This window comes from Amblyomma maculatum, chromosome 1, assembly GCF_055883805.1.
Source record: "Amblyomma maculatum isolate TAMU_Amacu chromosome 1, ASM5588380v1, whole genome shotgun sequence".
Lineage (NCBI taxonomy): Eukaryota > Metazoa > Arthropoda > Arachnida > Ixodida > Ixodidae > Amblyomma > Amblyomma maculatum.
In genome coordinates this window covers 311,249,502-311,274,535 of record NC_139344.1, presented here as the reverse complement: position 1 = coordinate 311,274,535, position 25,034 = coordinate 311,249,502, and the positions used below count along the sequence as shown (strand labels likewise).

At 50.0% G+C, this 25,034-nt stretch overlaps 1 pseudogene; it reads right to left on the bottom strand.

The window, feature by feature from the left end:
* Window positions 1-1,041: 1,041 nt before the first annotated feature.
* Window positions 1,042-1,582, bottom strand: LOC146207084 (uncharacterized; annotated as a pseudogene).
* Between the last annotated feature and the right edge of the window lie 23,452 nt (window positions 1,583-25,034).

The following is a 25,034-nucleotide window of genomic DNA, read 5'->3' as shown; positions in this document are numbered from 1 at the left end:
TTTAAAAGATGATCCGGAGTTCTTTGCATCACGAAAAAGGCGTTTCTTTTTACGTGATAGTTTTCTTAATGTATTGGAATACCATGGTTTTGTGGCATCCCTGCGGATGCAGATAAGTGGGACGAAGGCGTCAATGAGCGATAGGATTTTGTGTTTGAAAAGGCACCAATTTTCGTTTACGGATCTTGTAGATATAGATAAGTGAAATGAGGTAAGGAAGTGTTCGAGGTCGGAGTTTATGCTCACGAAGTCGGCCTTCCCATAATCACGGATGTATTTAACGGAAGGTTGGCGGGTTGGGATTTCAACTGTAGGATTAAAGAAAAGGAGACAGTGATCACTCAGGCCACTGGAGAATGAAAGGGATTGGACTAATTCCTGAGTAGAAACAAGGATGAGGTCGAGAATATTTGAGCCTCGGGTTGGCTGATTAACTGCTTGGAACAAATTGAGGTTAAGAACCAGTTCCAGGAAATCTTTAGACTGGCGAGATGACGCAGTCAGGGCCTCCCAGTCGATGTCGGGGAAGTTAAAATCGCCGCAAAGTATAAGATTGGCATGAGTAAATTTGGATTGCAAGTCAAGAAGTACAGAGTGAAGGTCCGTGATAAAAGAATGATCCGTATCAGGTGCTCGATAACATGCAATTATTATGTTGGCACACGTGGGAAGACAAATTTTTACACACATTATTTCGCTGTGGCAGTTTATCTCTAATAGAGCGGATGATAGAGAGTACTTTATAAGAGCAAGAATGCCGCCTCCCCGGCGATCTACTCGATCCCGCCTGTAGAAGCGAAAAGATTGGCTGCCATGCAATAATTCTGAATCCTGAATATCAGGTGTTAGCCAAGATTCAGTAAATAAAGCGATGTCAGTGCTATGATCTTCAAGGATGGCTTCAACTGTTTCTTTCTTTGGCATGTAGCTTCTTATATTTGTTAGTAGGGCAGAGATTGTCTGATTAGTTGAAGTTGGACGCAAATAGTTTGACGGCTTGACCTGCGGCAGGGATTGAAAACACGGTGCCGACATAATCTTCTATAACGGTCGTAGTTCTGCAACTGAGTCAGTTTCGGCGTTGTAGGTGAATACTTTTTTGCCCATAACTAACTTGTCGAATCGAATCTTGAATGAGGCGTTAGTTTTTTGGCTATAAGCGAAAAGCTTTTTCTTAGCTTGTCGGACTTTAGCCGAGTAATCCTCACGGACAGAAAAAACGGTTTCTTTAAGTTTATGTCCTGCTACAAGTTCTTGATTTATCTTTAAAGTGAGCAAGTTTAACTATGATTGGGCGATTTTTGCCTGACTGGAAACGACCCAGTCTATGTGCACGTTCGATGTCTTGAGAGCAAATTGTTATGTCTAAGTGTTCGTGACAGAAAGAAACAATGTGAGCCTCAGACTGGTCCCAACTTTCGCCGAGATCATCCTGAAGTCCAAGGAACAACAAGTTTGAGCGGCGCAAGCGGTTTTCGGCATCATCGTACTTGTTTGACAGCGCTCTAACATCGGAATAAAGTTTGGTCAAGTCCGCGTTTGTTGTGGCTGCAGCTTCAATCTCTGGGTGCTTTTCGGCCATTTTTTCCAGTATATTGTCACGTAGTGGTGACAAGGTCGACGACACAAATGAAGGGTCGATGATTGCACGGAAGAAACTCTTTATTGAGCTGACTTGCGCCCACAAAAGAACTAAGCAACTCGGCGGCGGCGATAACAACAAACGTGCTCGTCGATCGCCGAACAAAGAATGCTCGTCACTCTCGTCAACGCTCAATTTAAAGGCTGCACAGAACAATCTAGATAACGTCGCAAACAGCTACCAGCACGGGCTGGAACATTGTGGAAAGACACCCAAGTGGCCGGAACCTCCGAGACAGATCTCGGTGCATCTTTCGCTACAACAAAACTGATAAAGGTGTGACTCGCGACATCGAGCATAACAAACAAAGATTACGGAACTGATACGCGGTCCAGAATCAGAGTGATAAGCCTGTATGCCGGCGGCTGTTAAAAAACAACAAATACTGTTTTGAAGGTCTCGCGGCAATATCTACTCGCGCTGAAAGGCGGTGCACAGAGTCCTCAATGTTTGTTTGTGCGGAGCGGATCAAGCCAAGCTCGGCAAGTAGGGCGCTCTGGGAGGATTCAATAAGTGAAATGGCTTCGGCAATCGATTCTAACGACGGTGGTGCATTGTCTTTGTTAGGGCCTGGATTTAGTTCAACGTCACCGGATAAGACGAGGAGAAGGCAAGTGGGGTGGGCGTTGATGCAGTGGAAACAAGCAATGCATAGCATCCTTTTACAACAGTCAATGGCGTCTTTGGGGCACGACACCGCCAGCAAGAATGGGCCATTAGAGCGACAGTACGCTGCACAGGGCAGGTAACTAACCTGCAGCAGATGAAAAAAGGGCGTCTGCATGACGAGGTGCGATGCGGTGGCGTGCCCCAAATGATTCCAGTGGAACAGCGGCTTATAAAGGTGATCGATTCCCGCGCATGTGCATGGTTGCCAGATGACGGACCAATCCACCGCTGGGAGCAGGGGAGGCAGGTCAATGTGACCGCCGTCAACGTAGCTGTCCACTGGCAGCCAAGCGGTGTCGTTGTCGTCGTAGGTCACAAAAAAATTCTGAGCTTCCAGCGTTGATGCACGAAGTGGCGGGACTAGATAGCAGGATAACCTGCAGCAGATTCTTGACGATTTAAGCAATTGTAGTGCAGCGCGACAATCGCCGAAGATAACCCATGCTGCAGGGCGTTGTTGTAGAATATATATAATTGCTTCTCTCAGAGCTGTTAACTCAGTAGCCACAGCTGAAGTGCGATGACTGAGTGTTGCCGAGATTGTGGTGTGCATTGATGGTATCCACACGCCGATGGATGAAGAAATAGCTGTGACAGAGCCATCAGTATAGATGTGGCAATGATGACTGTAGCGTGCACAGATGTGCTCAAGGGCGAAGTATTTAAGTGCGGGTCCTGGGGTGTGGGCTTTTCTTTTGATGCCAGGTATAGTTGTCGAAATTTGCCATGAAGCAAACCTCCATGGTGGGAAAGATGACGGTACTGCGCGTTGATATTGCGCAGGCAGTAGATTGGAGAGTTTGGAGGATGCACATTTCACTATATACATATATATATATATATATATATATATATATATATATATATATATATATATATATATGGCTGCAGGGACAGTTGTCGCGCGACCTCCTGACGTACAAAAGCCTTAATGTCTTCAGATAGGCTAGATGACTCCCTCTCCGCGGCTAGTCCAGCGAGTGATGCATGAGGCTGGCGAATCAAAGCACGCTCCTTGCGGAGTTGGTCGTAGCTTTGACAGAGGTCGTAGATTCTTTGACCGTAGTGGGGCCTTTGGCGATAAGCATGTTGAAAGCGCCGTCATCAATTCCTGTGAGGACATGACGTATCTTAACGGCCTCGGTCATGGTTGGGTCAACGCGGCGACACAAATCAACAATGTCCTCAATATAACTGTTGAACGTTTCACCGGGCAGCTGTAGTCGCGATCGAAGACGCTGTTCCGCGCGGAGTTTTCGAACGGTGGGGCGGCCAAAGACATCGGAAAATTTGGTCTTGAAATTCGCCCAGGTGGTAAAGTCCGACTCGTGGTTTCGAAACCACAGATTAGCAACATCGCTCAAGTAAAAGATGACATTATTGAGCTTACGGTTGTCGTCCCAGTTATTGTGACGGCTGACCCGTTCGTAAGTGGACAGCCAATTGTCGACGTCGTCATCGCTGCTTCCACTGAAGGTAGCGGGGTCCCGTTGACGAAGGGCACCTGTGCAGGTGACTGGCGGAGGTAGATGCGATGAAGTAGGCTCCGTCATTGGGGTAGTTAACGTTCTGCTGCGAAGTTCCAGGGCGAGATGGGTACAGGGAACCTCAGCTTGACCTCCACCAAGTGAAATGTGGATTTAATAGTTGATTGGAATGTCTAGCGCTGGCAGTAATTCGGGCACAGCAGGATCGGAATACCAGCCGCAGGGCACAGCTTCAGCGCGAGAGAGATGGGCGCCGGAGACCAGCGATGGTGATGGCGATGCCGCAGCAGTTGTTTCTTCTTCATCTTCTTTACAACGTTTACCTTGGCCTCGCCGACTGTTGGCTTCTTTCCTTCACACACACACACACATATATATATATATATATATATTTCAGTTAGACGGGCCATTGCTTAAATAAAAGGCTATTAGAGCATCAAAATAATGCCAAAGAAACAAAGTCTGCCAATTTGGCGATTCACTGTGGAGACTGCAGTTAATGCCGGTGCCTCTTCTCGAAGTTCAAGAAAACAGAAATTTTTGCAAAAAACCACAATCAGCGCACCCGTGAAATAGTAGAAGCCGCCGCTATCAACGAGCAAAAACATTAGTGCGTTAGCACAGCTTTACTTGCATTGTTAGAAAGAGAAGTTTCATTGATTTCCACCTAGATCTGTTTTGTGCATTCTTTTTAGTCTTCGCCCTTCTTTTTACAGTCTCGCCTTTCCTTATAATTAGTCGTATTAATACGTATTTACTCCACCGTTTTATTGCCATTAGGTTTCATGCGTTTGTGATTCAACTTTAGCCCGTTCTGTTTTTGTTTTTTTTTTCTCATTGCTACGCATATGACAACTATGGTTTTTTTTTTTCGGTGTCTTTTTACAAACACATTCCAGTTTTCACTGAATAGATTTTAGTGTTTTTCAGCGTCTTGTAGTTGTTTGTTCAGGTATTTCATACTTTTTCTTGTTTTAGCGCTTTTGATTCCGATGACTTTTACAGCCTTGCTTTTTAGTCTGATTTCATGCCCACGCTACGGTGTTGTTTTTGTTATTTACTGCTATCATGCTTGCATTTTTGCTTTTAGTCGTGTTAATTGTCGGTTCCCATCGATATCGTTTTATCTGGGCTTCGTTTGTGCCCTATGTCTCTGTTTCTTTGCATCTGCCCCTCCCCACACTTTCTGTTTCGCAGCGTTATGATTGTGTTCAATAAGAAATACCATTCCTTCGATGCTTGCTGCGGTTTGACCTCTGATAACTGTTCTCATGCGCACTTTTGGTCTTTGTTTCTATATAAGGCGTGAATCGGCTGTCTTCCAAAATAAAGTTGTTAGTGAGCGCATGTGCGTGTCCTCCTCATCCTTACCCGTCGTCTGCTAGCGTTCTTTCTCTGACGAGTTGGAACTGTCCAATTATACCGCCGTTATTAAGTCAGATTTTGTAAATCAGTAGCCCACGGAAAGGCTCATTTTCTTTTTTTCACTTTACTATAGTAGACTTCATAATATTCAATGTTATTTAAAATTATGTCCTCATTCTGGGGTGTCACCAGACAGAATTTGTGCTATGCCGTTTTATGTATAAATAGTGTTCTCAAGTTAAAAATCTTTATACCTTCTTTTTGTTTTGATGTAGAGCAACTGACCTCAAACACACACTGAGGTGAGGCTGAGTGAGGTCGGTGGTGGCCTCTGAAAAATTCCGGTGAGGTAACTTGGGGAAACGTCAACCTCACTGAGTAAGGTTGAGATCAGGAAATTGTAATTTAAGTTCAAGTTGGAATTTTTGAAATAAAATGACCACCTCTTGCTACGCTGCGTAGTAATGCGATAGCAGGGGTTTCAGAATTCCTTCGTCCGGCCAGAGCAGCTGCCCGTCAGGAGCGGCCCCATCGTTCGGCGGCCCCAATGGCTCCCTGCTGCTGACCGAGCCGCTTTTTTTGTTGCTGGTCTCGGCGGCCGGTTTCGCGTCGGGCACCGCCTCGTTTCGAGCCACTGCGTGCGTTCTCGCCACACGGAAGCGCCGCCGCTGCCCCCTGTGCACAGTTCGCACGGGTTTCCTTAGAAGGAATTCTGCAATAATGTAACCCAAACACGGGCTCTCACAAGGCGGCCATTTTTGTTTTGTTCTCTTAGGTGACTAGCGTCAGTTAACACAATTTTGGACAGCCGTGATGTCAACTTCATTAAACAGAGCCAGAAGTTCCTCCCTTTAAGGCCACTGTACGTTCGCTTTTCGACCGGTTCCGCAAGTCTGCGGTCCGCACCTTTTCTGTCCTCTTGCGGACGTGGCGCGGAAGGGGTGTCGTACGATCGTTTTTCTGACTGCCAGTTGTCCAGACGGTTCTAGCGTCCCGATTGGCTCGATTGTTGCGCCCGGGCATCACCTTCTGTCCAATAGCATGCTCCATCAGATGACTTTCAAAGCTAGCGCGCAACCCGTGCTGCAGGGTGACAGAGTGCAGCCGATTTCGGCATCTCGGCGCAGTTCGCTTCCCTCGGGATCGCCATAGCGTGGTTTTATTGGGAAAGCAATACAACGCCAGGTCTAACCGCTCGTTGCTGTGTGCCGTGCCCGTTGTCCCTCATAAAAAAATCAGCCTACCGTGACGTTTGATAGGATAGGATAGGAAATACGTTAATTTATCTAGGAAGGTCTTGTGCTAGTAGCAGAAGAGGTCCATCTTCCGTCTTCTCACAGGGTCGGTGCCCCTATTCCAGGGCTCCACTGAGCTTCGCTGCTCGCTGGGCATGCTGGATCAGACCTAGTTAGCAATCCAGATCGCCGCTGGAGAGCCTGCTCTCCCACTGTTCCGCACTCTGGTCTTTACGAATGCTATCGTTATTTCTACATTGCCACGTGATGTGGTATAACGAAGGTTGGCTACCACACCATGGGCAGGTGTCCCGATATTGTGACGGGTAAAGTTTGCTTAGGATATGCAGGTTAGGGAATGTTCCTGTCTGCAGTCTTCGCCAGTACACTGCCTCTTGTTGTTTTAGATCCCGATGAGGCGGCGGATAGCGGATCCGTGCCCCCTTATAGTATATGTCTGAGTACGTAGGGCCGACTCGCTCGGGTAGATCGTCCGATTGGGAGGAAGCTCGGCTCGTGTACCCTCGAGCTACCTCATCGGCGCGTTCGTTCCCCGTTATGTCGGTGTGTCCTGGCACACAGTAGATGTGTTGTGTGTAACTTTTGATGGGGTCGCGCTCTGGAGGAGCCTGAGCGCGGCGCGATCTATGCGGCCGTTCATGTAGTTACGGCACGCTTCTCTCGAATCTGTAAGAATGGTAAGGGACGTGTTTCTTCGATACCCGGCTACCACCGCTAGAGAAACGGCCAGCTCCTTCCTCCCCTTCGGTTACCGTACAATCCCTGACTGAGCCGCTAGCTAGTTCCTTTAGGTTGGAATCAATAGCTACCGCCACTGCGCTGTTATGTGAGCTTCCTGTATACACAGCCGCGTCCGTGTATACCGTCGTGGATTTTGTAGCTAAATTTTGTTGTACATACTTCACCCGGGCTGCCCTACGGGCCACATACAAGTTGGGGTCCATGTTCCGGGGAAGGGAGCTAACCTTTAGCGTCTGGCGAATTGCGTCCGGTATGCTCGCAGTACGATTCTCTATTTCCGCAGTTCCACCTAGCCCCAGCAGCCTCAGAAGCGAGCGCCCCGTAGGAGTCTGCTGGAGCCTGGCTATCTGCGTGACCAGTAGGGCTTCTTTGATCTCTTGGAAGGTGTTGTGAACGCCAAGAGCTAGTAGTTTTGCGTTGGAGGCATTCATTGGTAGGTGCAGGGCTGTCTTGTAAGCTTTGTGGATGATGATATCTGCACTTTCCACTTCTCCTTTGTTGAGGTTGAAATACGAGAGGACGTAGCCCACGCGACTGAGTACCAGGCTCTGAACCAGGCGCAGGGTATCCCCCTCTCGCATACCGCTCCGCTTCCGCGACAAACGCGTGATCATCCTGGCGACCTGAATGGTCGATTGCTTGAGAAGGCCGAGCGGCCGCATCGCTGATTGCTCTGGAGCCACATTCCTAAGACTCGTACCTTGTCTCGTTCGGGAAGTAGCTGTCCTTCGAGGGAGACATAGAGGGTCCCTTCTTTGTGTTTCACTTTGTGAACTCGCAGGAGTTAGGATTTTTCTGTGGAGCAGGCGAGACCTCGTGCACGGACATATTCTTCCACGCAGGTAGCCGCTGCTTGCAGTCTTTCTTCTTTCTGGCCGAGCGACCCGGAGGTAACCCAGACCGTGAAGTCGTCAGCGTACATGGCGTGCGGTATGCCTTCGATCTTCTCAAGTTGTCTGGTGAGTCCGATCACAGCCACGTTGAAAAGTAGTGGTGAGATGACGGACCCTTGAGGTGTGCCTTTGTTGGGGGTCGAGAATTTATCGCTGCGAAGGTCTCCGAGCCCAACCGTTGCAGTTCGGTTGGAGAGAAAGGCCTTCACATAGCTGTGAATCTACTCGCCGCAGTGGAGGTTGTCGACTCCTTCCATTACAGCCGCGTGGCTAACGTTGTCAAAGGCCCCTTTAATATCGAGGGCCATGACCGCGTTCTCGCCTACCGTCTCGGGACATTAGTGAGGACTTCCTTTTTTAGTTGTATGAGGACGTCCTGGGTGGAGAGGTGAGCTCGGAAGCCGAACATGCTGTGGGGGTACAGGTCTTCGTCCTCCATGTAATTTTGGAGCCTCCGAGTAACGACACGCTCATATAGCTTGCCTAGGCAGGAGGTGAGTGAGATAGGTCGAAGGTTTTCGATCTGGAGTTTCTTACCCGGTTTTGGGATCATTACGACCTCTGCATGCTTCCATTCTTCAGGAACCGTTCCTACGGCTCAGTGCCACGGACAGGCGCTGTCAACTCTCGGCAGCCAGAAGAAGCTTCCGCCCTTGCTTTCGCGATTCAACCAAGGTCAACCACAGCTAAACCAGACCTAATTTTTATTGTTTTGCTCATCGGCTCTCGTCAGCTGCTAAATGAGTAGCGCTTGACTTCCAACTTTTTATTGCGATAGCAATACTACGCCAGGCTTCGGCCCGTCGCGTCATCCCGGGAAGGGCCAGGTTTGACTTTGAACAGCCGCGAAGAAGAAGAAGAACGATCGGTCACCGGGAGCTAATGTTTTCGATCCACATTCGGTTCAGCAGCATTGACCCCTTCTCATTTATATGTGGGCTTGTAGCTTACGCTCTGGCGTCATACTCTTAAAGGATGAGTTTAAGTATCCGCAATAATGTAGCACCTTACCTCACCTTAACAGCAACACTTTCGGCTGTTGTGGAGAATACGACTTCAGTAAGCGTGCAGACCATAGTTCATAGAAGAATAGAAAAAGCCGCTGAGCTAGACTTTCGGACCTTGTCTACAGAACCATCAATGAAATGTGAAGGATGACGGGCATACTCTCTCTCCAAGTGTTCTAGTACGAGTGAACGCGTTGCCGCTAAAGGAGAACTGCGTTTTGCGCTCACATGGGGAATCGTGATTATAAAGTCGAGGATCAGAAATGACCAGGGTGGTTTCAACCGTTTCCTTTGGCTTCGAACATTATTACCTAAAGGAGGGTTGAAATCTGGGTCAGTTGGTACATAGTCTTAGAGAATAAAAACCAGCCAAGGAACGAGGACGAAGGAAGACGATGTACACACGGAAGCTGGAACTAACAACTGTGCTTTATTGAAATAATAACATTTCCCAAGAAACCTTGCAAGGCATGCGCAGCTCGACGTCCAACACACAGCATAAAAGTGACAAACTAACAGCAAGCTTCGGAGATAGCCAAGGTACTAGGGTCTTTGAGATAAATAACTTATTTCTTTCTGCATCAACGATATGGATGCTGTGCTAATACAATTATCTCCTTGCATACTTATGTGATAAGCTTCAAGAACTTCGCGCTCTACCTAACCCTTGTCCCTACCAGGAAATGTGACATTTGAAAACAGCGGATAACAACCGCAATCCCTACAATGGCGAGACAAATTTTTAACTCCGCTGATGTGTGACAAATAGGTGTGATGCTCTCGCAGCCTATCGTTAATACACAGGCCAGTTTGGCCGATGTAAACTTTTTCACATGTTAGAGGGATCTTATAAATAACACGTGTGGAATATAACAATCATCATGTCGCGTCGAGCATACAGGGGCCTTAGATCTGCCATGAGCAACACGAGAACAAAGACTTGATAGCTTGCAAGGAGCAGAGAAGACAACCTTAACGCCTTGCCTCGCAGCAACTTTTTTGGTATTATGGGAAATTCCATGCACGTACGGCATCACCTCAAGTTTCCTCCATTCAGCTTCAGTAAGCTTAGGCACTTTTTCATTGCCCCTCTTAACTCTTTGTAGCAGCGATTCTGCCACAGCATTCAGAGGTGCATTTGGGAATCCTGCGGCCAGCAGCCGGCCAACCTGGTCGTCAAAGCTACTCTTTATTTGGTGGTGGCAACTTTTCTCTAGAGCACTGCGAAAGCAATTCATAACAATACATCTCGTAACGATTTTAGAGTGAGCGGAGGAGTAACGCTTTCTTGCTTCTCGGTAAAAAACACCAGCAGATATGCCCATCGTCAAGAAAAGCTAGTTGAAGTTCTAAAAATCTTATCTTTTGGTCATTGGGTAGTTCGTACGTAAAACAAAGGGCGTTAGTGCAAGCCTTAAAGGCCTTCAAGACGTCTTTCACAACCTCATGAAAAGAGTCATTCGGTGGAAGTTTTAACATTATCAAAAAATCATCAACATATCTAAAAATTTTGCACACGCGTTTGTCAAGAAGAGAGCCTAGTAGTAAGTTGTCAAACTTTGCTAAAAAGATGTGGCACAGTACAGGAGCTACACTAGCCCCATTACAAATTCCCCCTTTTCTGGATAAACAGAGCGCCCTTAAAAACTACTACGGTGGATGAAAGGTAGACTGTCAGCAGTTCTAAAAACACGTCAACCGAGACACCACATGCATTTTGGAAGGCGATCACACCGTTATGTTCAATTAGTTCACGCACTGCAACAAAAAGTTCGCCATGAGGGATGCTATAAAACAGGTCTTCGATATCAATAGAGAAGCCGCAGTTGGCTCCAGGTAAGCCGTTCACCAGTCATGAACTTCTCGCCACGGTGCATCATGTAGCAGAGAAAGCTGACAGAGAAGAGAAGCAGTGGTGTCTGTCTGAAGGCATTGACGTTCTGTATTTGGTAGATAGGAAGCCACGGATGAATAGCAGCAAAGTTTTTCAACGGGTTGTCGGCCACTTCATCGAAAATAACTTGACTCTCCTTCAAGCAGACAAGGAGGGCGGGTTTGTGGTTTTACCCGGCCACTAGCACGTTTGATGAGAAGGCCTTGACAGCTATTGATAGGAATTTCCAGCCTACAAACCGCAAGCCGTCAAAATTGAAAACTGTAGCTGTAAAACTATTGGAAGCCATCAAGTTGGATTATTTGGCTCAGAGAGTGAGAACTAGCAAAGGAATTAACACCTGCAAATTTTTTTCTCGGCAAAAAACCCACAAGACAGACTGCCCTTTCAGAGCCATTGTAACAGAAGCTGATACTTGGCAGAAGTCACTGGGCCAGTACTTACAGCGACATCTCCAGTCCCTTGCGGTACAGGATCCTTTCAACGTTGTGAACGCGGCTGAAGTGGTTCAGGTACTCGGCAACGACTTACCTGGAGCCAACTGCGGCTTCTCTATTGATATCGAAGACCTGTTTTATAGCATCCCTCATGACGAACTTTTTGTTGCAGTGCGTGAACTAATTGAACAGAACGGTGTGATCGCCTTCCAAAATGCATGTGGTGTCTCGGTTGACGTGTTTTTGCAACTGCTGACAGTCTACCTTTCATCCCCCGTAGTAGTTTTTAAGGGCGCTCTGTTTATCCAGAAAAAGGGAATTTGTATTGGGGCTAGTGTAGCTCCTGTACTGTGCCACATCTTTTTAGCAAAGTTTGACAACTTACTACTATGCTCTCTTCTTGACAAACGCGTGTGCAAAATGTTTAGATATGTTGATGATTTTTTGATAATTTTAAAACTTCCACCGAATGACTCTTTTCATGAGGTTGTGAAAGACGTCTTGAAGGCCTTTAAAGGGGCCCACAAGCACCTCCCGAGCATTGCTCGCATACTATCTCTGTCGCTAGGTTATGCTTCGATACACATCTGAACGCAATAAAACACCTCTACACGCAGCACAGGTCCCGCAATCCTATTCGAAAGTTGGCGCTCTCTTTCCTTCCACTTTTGCGGTCCCTCGCCTCCTCCGTGCAACGCGTCTACGTACACGCGTTTTCGAATGACTATTGGTCTGCTTCTTTGCGACGTCACGCATCCATAAAACTACCACTCATGCCAAAATAATTGTAATACGCTTAACTTTTAGTTATCAAGAAAGAAAATTAGAATGTTTTGTAGACAGAAACATTTTTTTTAAAGCTTTTTTCTTTGCACTTCTGGTGTCACGCGGGCACCGCGGTAACCACGGTAACCACGGCGCGGTCGCGCGCGGCGACTGACCTTGTTTCGGTTCCCTGCGGGGCGCTTTCTGCCTGTGTATGCTCTCGTTTCTTGTGTCTCCCATGCGAAATGGACTTCGAAATCGGCTTACCGGTCTCCAGCATTAGGTCGGTGCCTTAAATGCCGTGCCCCAGTGCACCACGCCGTACGTAGTGCAGCAAAATTTCGGAGGCAACCGCTCCGTTCCCGTGTCCACCAAACCAAAATACGCACCTCGGATCGAGTCAAGGCGACAACATACGCTGGTAAGTAATGTGTTTACTAGCCTGAATATAGCGCACAGATAAACGAAGGTTTCACGGGTGCAATGAGTTAGTCATTGTTGTGATGTATCAATACTATGGCGGCTTTTAAAATCCTACCGCTTTAACTGCTGACTTGATTGCATCAAACTTGTTTTGTCACGTAGTAAGTTTGTAGCATATGAACTTTTGTCTTACAGCAAATTAGCTAAGACAACTGTACCTACCTGGCTCGGCCGTGCGCGATGCGCGAACCCGTGGTATCATGTGCCGGCAGCTTTCGGCCCCCGATACTGGCGCAGATTGCGGGTTCGCATTGTACGCAGCAGCAACGAATTAAGCACCCTTACCTAACTTACTGCGAGCAAATAAAAGTTACCGCAATGTCAAAGCTCCGTGTGCAGTTTCACCACAGACTACTGAGCGGTTAGGCCGGAGAGATACAAGACGCCGCGGTAAACACGTATCAGCATTCGCATGCTGTATCTGCCCCTTGCAAGGTTTCACATGACGTGCAGTGATGAGGAGGCACCGAAGAAACAAAGAAAACAGCTTTATTTCGAGAGAAGGCCTACAGCATTTCTCTAGATAAGTCCTAGAGCACATTCCATTATGTCCTGAGGCAGTAAACAATTGACGTTATTAAAAAAAAAAACTTCTCTCCGCAGCGAAGCGTTGTGCTTTCTTAGTCGCTCAGCAGTATAAATTACCGCTAAGAACACAGTATTATATCGCGCACATAATAATAATAAGCGCAATTACACTGTTGTCTTGTAAACTGTGGACCTTAACGGATGCGGAACAGCGAGCCTGTGAAAAGAGAGATGTGACATGGTCACTTGTGAAGTCGGCTCACTTTAATTACTTCCAGCTTGACCTCAAGAAGCTGAACAACTCTGATCGGCATAATTATTCGCTATCTATCTTTACACACACCCTGAACCCACAGTTGCTCTGTCTTTCCTACTTTTTGTTTCAAGTGGCAGCTTTGATGCAATACTTGAAGGGCTTGCGAGTGGTCGCACACCATGTGGAGTTGCCGCGATAAGCAAACAGCAACATGTTTTGTGTGCACGTTTGCTTGGCCGCAGCCAGAAGCGAAACACAGAGACATGGGTACAAGACTGCACTCACTACGACAAAAAAAAAGTCATATGAAACTGCGCTCCAGTTATTGTTAGTCGCAGCAAACGTATTGAAACAATTGTTTTGGCTCCAGCGGCCAATGCTGTGCCTCGCTGATGCCAGTCTGTTGAGCATTTGGGTTAAGTATACTGACAGTTGTGCTGTCCAATTGAATAGTCATGATGAAGCACAAATCTGTGCCTATGTGCAGCAATTAGTTCTTTTGACGGTCTTTCATAGGCATCAGTCATAAGGTGGCGCTCTGAAGCTATGCTTGCAGCTGTGTCTCTGTGTGAAGAGCCCTAGGGACCGTTTCTCCGCATCCTGGAGGAGCCTCTGGACGTACGCTGCGTGAAATAGTCATCGTGATTACAACAGTTCACTTAGTTTTTTTGTGTAATAATATAAGTAAAACAAAGTTTTAACTGTCCTTTTCTTGATTTTGCCATTTTCACTTTCCAGCCGTCCTCTCCTTTCTTTTTCTGTGCCTGGAGCTTAGAAGAATTTTCATTGAAGTGAATAACAGCCAGATGTGACCTAAAAAGAAGGTAAATATGAATGAATTTCTCATACTTTGGAAAAAATGTGTTTCTTGTTGCCTACTAGCAAAATTATGCCAAGTAGATGCTACTATAAGAAACCATTATGCATTATATTCACATCACTGCAGCAGAGATTGCGTCTGTTTTAGCTTCTATATCCAGCGCCTTTATATCAAATTAAGAATGTGATGCAATGATCTTCAAGCAGCAAAATGAATGTATGACATGGGCTATACAACTTCATATCGTGGATCACCCGTGTTCTCCCTGCTGTTGTATTCTAGCGATCGTCATTAGTCCAAGTGATCAAGTGAACCTTGAGCATTCTTTCAGTTTCAATACATTAGCTTCGGGACATTCGAGATGGTTCTAGAGGGGTCGGAAACTTGCGCTGATAACTTCCAGTTCTTTAAAAACTACCTTTGTCTTGGGACTGCACTAAGATGAGGAGCACAAAAGAGAGATGAGGTGTTTTTCCAGCCAGCCCTCCATGCTTGCTCTCAACTTTGTGTCATTGCAGTGTCTCAGCTCATGTCATTTCTGTGTATTCCTGGTGCACTGTTCTTTATCTCATCCCATCTGCCTATTCTAATACAACAGCAATGACTTTCAATGAGGACCCTTGTTGGCTTGTGCAGTACATCTATAGCCTCCTGTCTCACTTTTTCCATGGAAGGGGATTACAGAATGGCTAGTGCTACCATTCTACCAAATATGTTTTTACCATATTATCTGAAGCATCCTTGAATGCCAGAAGTGTGCACTGCAGTCTCCTCCAAATGTATGATAACTACCCTTGACATGGAAGTGTTCCAAGTTTCGAAAAGAAAGACACAAGATAAGTTCAGCTAATTTTACAGCAGTGTATTTACTATCAGGGTGGAAGGATTGTGGCAGCTGGCTCATAAGGTGCTTTGAGTGCCTACTTTATGCAGAAGTTGTGATTGAGTTACGTGTTGGGCACTTTTTTTTTGGCAGATGTCAGGATCGACTCCTGTGAATCGCAATTGTAGGGTGTCATTTTACCTGGCCTGATAACATGAGAGCTCCAGATCAAGCACTGCACTAAGGAGACTGAAGTCAAGCCCAACTTCCATAAAAAGAAGGCGCCAAATGCGTCCAGTAAAACAGCAGCTTCCCCCTCCTCACATTAAACAAAAATCCTTTGAACTCTTTTTCTCTAAACCTCAGCACTAGACAATGAGAAAGACTGTTTTGAGGTGCTTGAAATTGGTCACAAAGCAATTTTTCAGCCCTCCAGGGCTATTCCATAGCACGAACTAAAAGCGATCTGCTTAGTTGCAAGTTCCAATCTGCTGCTTAGCAAGTTGAAGAATCAAAAGGAGCAAAAGGAAATGGAACAAATGATATGAACTTCTGTTTTTCCTTTTCGCACTGTGTTCTATTTCCTATGGTCTCTGTTCCTTTTATAATGACAATATTATGTACAAACATTAAAAGCTTCATGCAAGGACTTATTGTTTGCACATGCCATGCAGAAAAGTTGGACTACATAGTCACACTGGAGTGAAAAATAATGTCTTAGTCTTCTCTTTCATTCAACAAACCTTACTTGCATCCCATCATCCGAGTATGCAATTGATTTGGGAGCAAACTTGATGACAAAGTTGTGAAAAGATTCAAGGGAAGATGTTTGGGCTTTGGGAGACAGTTGTCGAGTGTCAATCAAAAACTGGGATTTCTTCAGAATGGAGTTCAGCTTCTTGAAAGCACATGAATCTGTTAAAAATATATACATAAAACATTATAAATATTTGGCTGATGAGTTGCAGTGTTGGTGTGTGTTCTAGTCAATCGTAGACGCTGAACCTGCTTACAGCTGCTGCATTGCAGCTGGAAACAGTTTTAGCATCATATTCTTAAAAAGACCCCAGGTCTTGTACTACTATATTACGGTGAAAAGAAATCTAAGAGATATTGTCGGGCAAACATGCTACACTTTGTCTTCTTTAAAATTGTCAGTATAGGACAGTATGGAAAATCCCATTGTATTTGTGTTCCATACTAGCATGTATAACCAAGCTGCCTCAGTATTAAAATATCTTGCAGTCTCAGCACTCACATTTACATTATTTTGTTTCTTCACTTCATTAGGGGTTTCTTCCTCGGCTATGTCATATGTGAACTTGCTGTTATGTGCGGATATGTACAAAGTTTTTTCCGTGAAGTTCTATTTGCATTACCTATCTCTTAAATTTATCATTGATTGACAAAGGCCACAAGTGTGAGCCGTGCACCTTCCAAACAACATCGAAGTGAAAACTTAACAAAAAAAAACCTATACAAAACAGATTACCTCTGCTCATCCATTGCCTGTTTGCAAGGAGCTAATGCAGGCATTTGCTGTATGGTCTATCACGGCCATCACGCTTATCGCATATGTGGTTTAACAGGCTGCACTACATGCTGATGATCAGGTACCATTACCCTGGCCCAGGGCACCAACATAGACTTGTGAGAGTTTGGATTCATGGTTCTATTGCTTCAGAGCCCTTTGACCTGCTCACAGCTTCCAACTTCTTAAATGCAGTATAGAATATTGTTATTACCGTGTATTCGCCCTAATTATTAAAGCAAGCAACTGCATGCATCTTTAGTAATGCGCCAAGCATCAAAGTAGTGCTGTATGGGCGATTTTCTGCTCTTGCAATATGTCCAGATAGCTGGGTGGCGGTCTGTAGATAGATGAAATTAAAAACTCATTACATAATAATATATGTCAGCAAATGTACCTCTTCCCCAATGGTTTGCAACGATAAAACATTTTGTAATTCAATTGTTTGTATTATATAATGATTAATTTGATTCTTTTTATGTATAGACATGCAAGCAGCACTTGCCAAGGGCACTCTTGGTGAGGCTGAAAATAATTTCTCCTAATAATATGCAGAAATTGTCGCCTTTTGTTAAAGACTGCACTGAGACTCGTTAAGTTGAGGCCAGGCCCCATGCTCGCACTATTGGGCACTGCAGCTGACTTCACACAGTTAATATGAATTGCAGCTTGCCAATTTTCATATCGCAGCATTGCTTTACCTCTCCTATTCTTACCTGTTCCCATTGTAGAATATGGTCAGTCTGAATGATAACAACGTTGTACGTGCAGTACTTGGCGCTGTAGCCCGGGGAGTCGCAACGCCCATCTCCTGCGAGGTCCACTTCCCTTCCATCCAGCTGGCTGTTGATCTGCACCAGCTGTTCCTGGAAAAGCTGGGACAAAAATAGTTGTGCCGAACTGTGTTGGGGTCTTTGGGTTATTCTCGGGGGGGATACCGGACACGGGTTATGCCGGCCTTAATTCGCGGCGGCACTCTTGGTGTCCGGGGGGAAGGGGAGATGGGATGTTGGGAGTGGAGGGGGGGGTCATCATTGTGGAGTCGCTCTCGTCGTCGTCCTTGTCATCGGCTCCGTCGCCAGCGCTGTGGCCAGCAGGTCAGCAGGCCCGGTGGTGGTCTACAGTCGTGCAGCCAGGCCGGACTCCTCCAGGAAGGCCAGCAGGAGCCGGTGGGCTGCCAGGGGGCTCCTGGCCGGGAAGAGCAGGTGGTCTTCGGTGGCAGCAGGAAGTCCGAGGGCCCGGTAGCCTGCCTCCATCTTGCGACGGTGGTGGGCGTGTGCCGGGCACAAACAGAGGAGGTGCCCCAGCGTTCCTGCATCACCGCAGGAGGGGCATGCTGGGGAGGGGGCCCGGCCACGGACATACAGCTCCGTGGGCGTCCAGGAACCTCCGGTGCGGAGGCGTAGGAGGAGAGCTCGCTTCCTGCGGGCGAGCTTGTCGGACAGGCGGTGGAATGGCCTCCCCTCGGCGATCCGCCGATCGGGGTGCAGGGCCCTCACGGCCTTCTTGAGGAGGAGCCTGGAAAAGTCAAAGGCAGATACATGATTAGTCATACTTACCTGGTCGGAGTGGGCCGCTTTGGCAAGTGCGTCGGCCTCATCGTTGCCCTGGATGCCCGCATGGCCCGGGATCCAGTGCAGTGAGATGACGAAGCCGGCATCCTCTAGGGCCTGGAGGCGCGCTCGTAGGTGGCAAGCCGATAGCTGGAAGCAGGACGGCTTGCGCAGGAGCAGGAGCGAGTCGCACAGGATGGTGTAGAAGCCTGGGGGCTGACCAGTCTCCAGTGACCAGTGGAGGCCCGCCAGCTCGGCTGCAGTAGAGCTACCTGGAAAGGAGAGCCTGCAAGAGCTGGACACCCCCACCTGTGGGGCCGTCATAGCCGCTGCAGCCTGGCCCGTGGAAGGCAGGACCGAGCCGTCGGTGAAGAGGAGGGTGCTCCCTTTGCACTCTTCAATCAGGGCTGCGGCAGCCTGGCCCAGGGCAGCAACTGGGGAGCGGCGCTTGCTGACCTCCTCCAGGTCAAGGGTGACCTGTAAAGGAGGACGTGTTGGTGGAGGAGGGAGGATGGAATACCCTGGGGCATCTCCGATGAAGTCCTTGTATACAGCCGTCAGCTGTCCCATCCGTGAATGGGGGGCGCTGCACAGCCGTGCCAGGAGGGAAGCTTCGTCAGGGGCGTGGTGAAGGCGGTCCACATGATTGAGGCCTCTCTGGAGGAGCTGCAGGGTCAGGGGGTAGACACCGGCTTCCGCCAGTGTTGCCGCAATCCTAGAGCACTGCGTTGCTCCTAGCAGGCGTCGGATCCATTTCCTGCGTGCTCCGTCCAGGATGTTCACTCTGGTGGGCCAGAGGGAAACAAAAGGGAGGGCTAAAGTATGGAAGAGGTGGCGGCCGCCTCAAACAGCCGGATTGCCCGTGATGTGGAGCAGCCATTGCGCCCTGCAAGAAGACGTTGTGCTGCTCGGCCAACCCGGTTCAGATGACCCAGGTAGGCCTTGTCTGCAGGGATCCATGTGAGGCGGTGATTGATCACCAGCCCCAGGTACTTGACCTGGCGTCTCCAGGGCAGGCTGGTGCCGTCGATCATCAGGGTGGTTGCATGGGCTGCCGCTCGTGCTCCCAAAGGGTGCACCATGAGGGTCTCCGACTTTGCGGCAGAGAGCTTGAGCACCCTGTCGCGAAGGAACTGCTGCATGGAGTCGAGGGCTCGTTGAAGGGCTTTCCGAGCAGAGATCATCCTCCTCCTTGGGGCCCGGACCCAGAGCGCCACGTCATCAGCGTAGATCGAGGTCAGCACTCTGTGGTCCCGACCCTGTTTGATGGCGCTCGGGAGACCGGCCAGCACCAGGTTGAACAGGAAGGGGCTGAGAACAGACCCCTGGGGCACTCCGGTGTTGATGGGGCGAGGCGAGCTCAGGGTCTGTCCAACCCGGACCTTCAGGGTACGATTGGAAAGAAAGGCTGTTATGAAACGCCGCAGGTTACCTGTGACTCCCAGGTCATCCAGAGCCTGTTGGATGGCCTGGTGTGGTAGATGGTCGAAGGCAGACTCGACGTCCAGAAGGGCGAGAAAGGCGACGTCGCCCATGTGCTGTGCCTCTTCCAGGATGGACACCACATCCGCGATGGAGTCCGCTGTGCACCTGTGTCTCCGGACCCCGGACTGGCTTTCAGGGAGAAAGTTCTTCACCCGTGCGATCCAAGAGAGGCGCTCCAGGACCACGGACTCCATGGCCTTGCAGGCTGCAGATGTCAGGGACACGGGGCGGTAGGACGAGAGCTGCTGGGGGGGCTTCTTCCCCTTGAGGATGGGGACCACGATGGCTGTAGTCCAACTCTCGGGAAGGATGCCGCTTTCCCAGATCCCGTTGAACACCTGCAGGAGGCGGGCCTTTTCTGGGGTGTCTAGGTTGCGCAGCATTTGGAGGGTGATCCCATCTGCACCTGGAGCCGTCTTTTAGAGCGCAGCTCTTTGGCGTCCGTTCCTGAGTTTCGCGTCGGCGTCGTCGTCGGCCTCGTAACCAGCTCCGCCCCCCTTTCATCCCCCCAGCGCTAGCAGCGACCGACTGATACCGCTGGATGCCGCTGACGCCGCTAGAGAGTCAAGATAACGTGACTGCATAGAACACCGTCGCCGCCATGCAGAAAGAGGAGGGGAGGGTCCCCCCCTGTTCCTGTGTGGCGAATAGGGTGCTCTTCAGTTGCCGACGCGCCGGTTATTTCACGTAGGCCCCGGCACGTCGACGAATACGTGACCACCTTCCCACGGCTAGACCTGGTTCTTGGCGCTGCGGAAGCGAGGGTATCATATTGTTTGCGTCGGCATCGGCGGCGTTGTCCCTGAAACCAACTCCGCAGCTGGGGTTGACTCATTATCGGCGTCAGCAGCATCAGTCAGTCGCTGCTATCGCTTCCCTCCTCCCTTTATCGCGTTGTCCGCTTGCTGCGCGCGCTTCTGCCCCCATCGTTTGCCGCTGGGTGTACACGCTGCCCCCCTCCCCCCTCTTCCTGCGAGTCTTCGGTTGTCAAAGCGCCGGCTCGAACTTAATTCCTTTCTTCGCTACTCCTCCAATGCAACCCCTGTGCGGTGGCAATCAGAGAGCCAGATCGGTGGCGGCGGATCTGTATATGTGCACCGCCCGAGCCGAAATTGCCGCTGCCGTTCGCCACTGCGAAATTATCTGCCAGTTCTTTCTGAGCCATGAGCGAGACGACCGGTGGAAGTCCTCCGTGTGCTGCTGCTGCTGCTGCTGCTGCTGCTGCTGCTGCTGCTGCTGCTGCTGCTGCTGCTGCTGCTGCTGCTGCTGCTGCTGCTGCTGCTGCTGCTGCTGCTGCTGCTGCTGCTGCTGCTGCTGCTGCTGCTGCTGCTGCTGCTGCTGCTGCTGCTGCTGCTGCTGCTGCTGCTGCTGCTGCTGCTGCTGCTGCTGCTGCTGCTGCTGCTGCTGCTGCTGCTGCTGCTGCTGCTGCTGCTGCTGCTGCTGCTGCTGCTGCTGCTGCTGCTGCTGCTGCTGCTGCTGCTGCTGCTGCTGCTGCTGCTGCTGCTGCTGCTGCTGCTGCTGCTGCTGCTGCTGCTGCTGCTGCTGCTGCTGCTGCTGCTGCTGCTGCTGCTGCTGCTGCTGCTGCTGCTGCTGCTGCTGCTGCTGCTGCTGCTGCTGCTGCTGCTGCTGCTGCTGCTGCTGCTGCTGCTGCTGCTGCTGCTGCTGCTGCTGCTGCTGCTGCTGCTGCTGCTGCTGCTGCTGCTGCTGCTGCTGCTGCTGCTGCTGCTGCTGCTGCTGCTGCTGCTGCTGCTGCTGCTGCTGCTGCTGCTGCTGCTGCTGCTGCTGCTGCTGCTGCTGCTGCTGCTGCTGCTGCTGCTGCTGCTGCTGCTGCTGCTGCTGCTGCTGCTGCTGCTGCTGCTGCTGCTGCTGCTGCTGCTGCTGCTGCTGCTGCTGCTGCTGCTGCTGCTGCTGCTGCTGCTGCTGCTGCTGCTGCTGCTGCTGCTGCTGCTGCTGCTGCTGCTGCTGCTGCTGCTGCTGCTGCTGCTGCTGCTGCTGCTGCTGCTGCTGCTGCTGCTGCTGCTGCTGCTGCTGCTGCTGCTGCTGCTGCTGCTGCTGCTGCTGCTGCTGCTGCTGCTGCTGCTGCTGCTGCTGCTGCTGCTGCTGCTGCTGCTGCTGCTGCTGCTGCTGCTGCTGCTGCTGCTGCTGCTGCTGCTGCTGCTGCTGCTGCTGCTGCTGCTGCTGCTGCTGCTGCTGCTGCTGCTGCTGCTGCTGCTGCTGCTGCTGCTGCTGCTGCTGCTGCTGCTGCTGCTGCTGCTGCTGCTGCTGCTGCTGCTGCTGCTGCTGCTGCTGCTGCTGCTGCTGCTGCTGCTGCTGCTGCTGCTGCTGCTGCTGCTGCTGCTGCTGCTGCTGCTGCTGCTGCTGCTGCTGCTGCTGCTGCTGCTGCTGCTGCTGCTGCTGCTGCTGCTGCTGCTGCTGCTGCTGCTGCTGCTGCTGCTGCTGCTGCTGCTGCTGCTGCTGCTGCTGCTGCTGCTGCTGCTGCTAAACGAGCTGCCAGAGAAAAAAATTCTGTGATAGCGCATACATGTGTTGCTTGATTTCTTTGCCTCAATCTATCGAAAAGGTGAAACAGCTTATTTGCTGCGCTCAAATTTCGCATTAGGAAGTAACGTAATCGTCGGTAATTTTTTCTCGGACCGGTTGAGGGCCCGAAGAAGCTCGTGGGTGGTGATGGGATCCGAGCACTGAGCAGCGATCATGGAGGTAGCTGCGGGAGGAAGGGGGTGGCGAGTCTGAGGCTCACGTAGTGGAGGGCTTGGTAGAGGGCCGACTGCAGGGCGGGCGGCCTTGGACAAGTGGTCGGCCAGCTCCTCGGCTAACACCTGGTAGGACACCCCTCTGACAATGGCGGCGCCCAAGACAGGATGGCGGTTGACGGTCACCTGCAGGAGAGATCGGAAGAGACGCCATGCTGTCGCTGACTCGGGCAGTTTGTAGCTTGTGGCAGAGGCTGGCCCAGCCTTCTCGACCCCGTCGGTTGGCTTGTCGGCGGCAGCAGGCGTCGACCTTCCTCCATTTGGTCCAGTCCTTGGGAAGCTCCGGCCGCTTGGCTGTGCGTTCCGCCCTTCGCCTAGCTGCTCGAAGACCCAGTAGCCGGAGGTCAGGCACCGGGGTCAGTCTGAGGACATGGCCAGTCACGGTGGCACTCTGGGCACATTCTTCCAAGAGGGTTAGGAAGTCACCTGCGTGCGGGATACCCTTGGTCAGCTCCCTGAACTGAGACCACCTCGTTACCCGATACACCCTGTCTCGTTGTCGACGCTGCTTGGTAGGTGTCAGGTAGATGGGGAAGTGGTCGTAGCCCAGGGAGTCTGCCGCTCGCTCCCAGGTGTAGAAGCAGGCCTCCGTCAGCAGGGCCAGGTCGAGGATGGACGAGCATCGAGGCCTGATGAAGGTTGGGGCTGTGGGCCTCAGGAACCGCATGCCAGCGGCTGAAATGGAATCCAGCAGCTTCTTGCCCCTGGCTGAGGATGTCTGGCTGCCCCAGGCCCTGTGGTGAGAGTTAAAATCGCCACAGGTTACGGCATCATTACCTAGGCGGCAATGCAGGGCCGTGAGGCAGGAGGGATCCCATGGGACGCCCGGGGGGAGGTAGACCGAGGCCGCCGAGGTGTCTGTGTTGCCCAACTGTGTCACTCGATCGTTGCACTACTGCATGCGCGCGCTGCTTTTTCTTTTTGTATTACGCAAGCTTGCCATAAGGCATATTATAAGAACCCGTGCAAATTATTTTCCGTTAGAAACCAGAGAAGGCTCCTGCTCTTATTGCTGTCGGTGAGCCATTTGGAGAAGTCCTCTTCCCTTGTTGCGGTTTATCTCTCCCCCCCCCCTTTCCGCAGGAAAAATCTAGTTGTGTATAACTCCTGTCTATGCTCCTATCAAAACCAACTCTTACACTTCCGATCGGCAGCTGATCGCTTAGGGATAAAGAGGCACAACATTGAGCGACTAAGCCAGTTCACGCGACCCCCCCCCCCACTCCTGCTGAAGGGTAAAGCCTCTTGGCACTTTTTTTTTCTGTTTCCATCTCTTCATTCCTGACTTTCTTCTCTTTCTCCTTATCAAAGCCCATCTCGGTTTTCACGTGTTTCTAATTCCTGGCCGCCTCGGTTGGTGAACTTGCACGCGGCTCCATCCGCGCGACATTTCAGGGTGCGCTCTGTAGAAACACCACACGGCGTAAAAAAAAGGCGACAGGGCGGGAGTCACGCTGCGATAATAGAGAGTTTTAGAATAGGGGGCCCCAAGCTTTGGGGCCCCCAAGGAGCTTGGGGCGTCGAAATGCGCATGCGCAGAACGTAAGGCGCGCTTGGGGTCTTGGGTTAACGCTAGGGGCGGCCCCTATATTTCGGAAATAGCGTTCGCCCCAAGCCACCGTTGGGTCGCTTGGGTTACGGCAACATGGCGGCGTTCGGCCAAGCGGCGGCCGCCCACCTCGGCACACATTCGTCGTCGCCGCTCAATGGTGTCACGCGTTCATGGAAAACGAAAGGCCAACGAAGCTTATGCTATGTCTCATGATGCCCGCACAACGAAATTTTAGCGATAAAACGCACTAAATTTTCAGATTGCTTCCGGATTTACCGAGCTGCTAGGCTTAGCGAGTTCGCCTCCTTTGGTTGCCATGGGGACCAGACGGCGGAAAGCGCGGAAGGTTCAAATGAGGTTTCCCGGTCTCGGCCTGGATTGACAATTGGCCGATTTCGTTTTGTCTGACGAAAACGGTTTATATAACTGGTAGTCTTAAGATAGTTTTTGCATAATAATAGTACTTTTTGATGAATAAGATAGCGTTGTTGGCTTTTATATATTCAAATGCTTTTTCTTGGTTTACCGTCGTGGCGCTGCAATCGACGAACGCAAGCCCGGCTCCGCTGCGTCGGGAAAACCCATAGAGTTAATACAAAGACTCTAGAGGGAAAGCTGGGCAGGGAAACGAGCTTCTCACTGGTTCGCCGCCATCATCAAATTTATCATTGTGGCCAGCACAGTTTCTGCTCACTGCGTCAAAAATGAACAAAGGTTTGAACAAAAGTTTTAAAAACCGCTGCCGATAACACAACTGTAGGAAATTTCAATACATTGTTTTCAAGTTTCAAGCATATTATATAATCTTTCAGGCACCTTCTTGGCCATAAAGGAATGATGTAGAACAATTGGAAACCATGTTTGCGAGCAGACGTAGCAGATCAACAGTAAACACACACGAGCACTGTATGCAGCACTAGCCATCCCGGATAGACCAAGGGCCGTTGCTGTGGAATTCGTCACTGTTTTTTTTTTTAATATACTGTGGTCGCCGTCTTGCGCCAAAGCAAATTTCTGACATATTTTCAGGTGATCGGGCACAGAGGAGATGCATGTGCGCTCGACGGACGAAATGCATGCGAAGCGCGGAACAA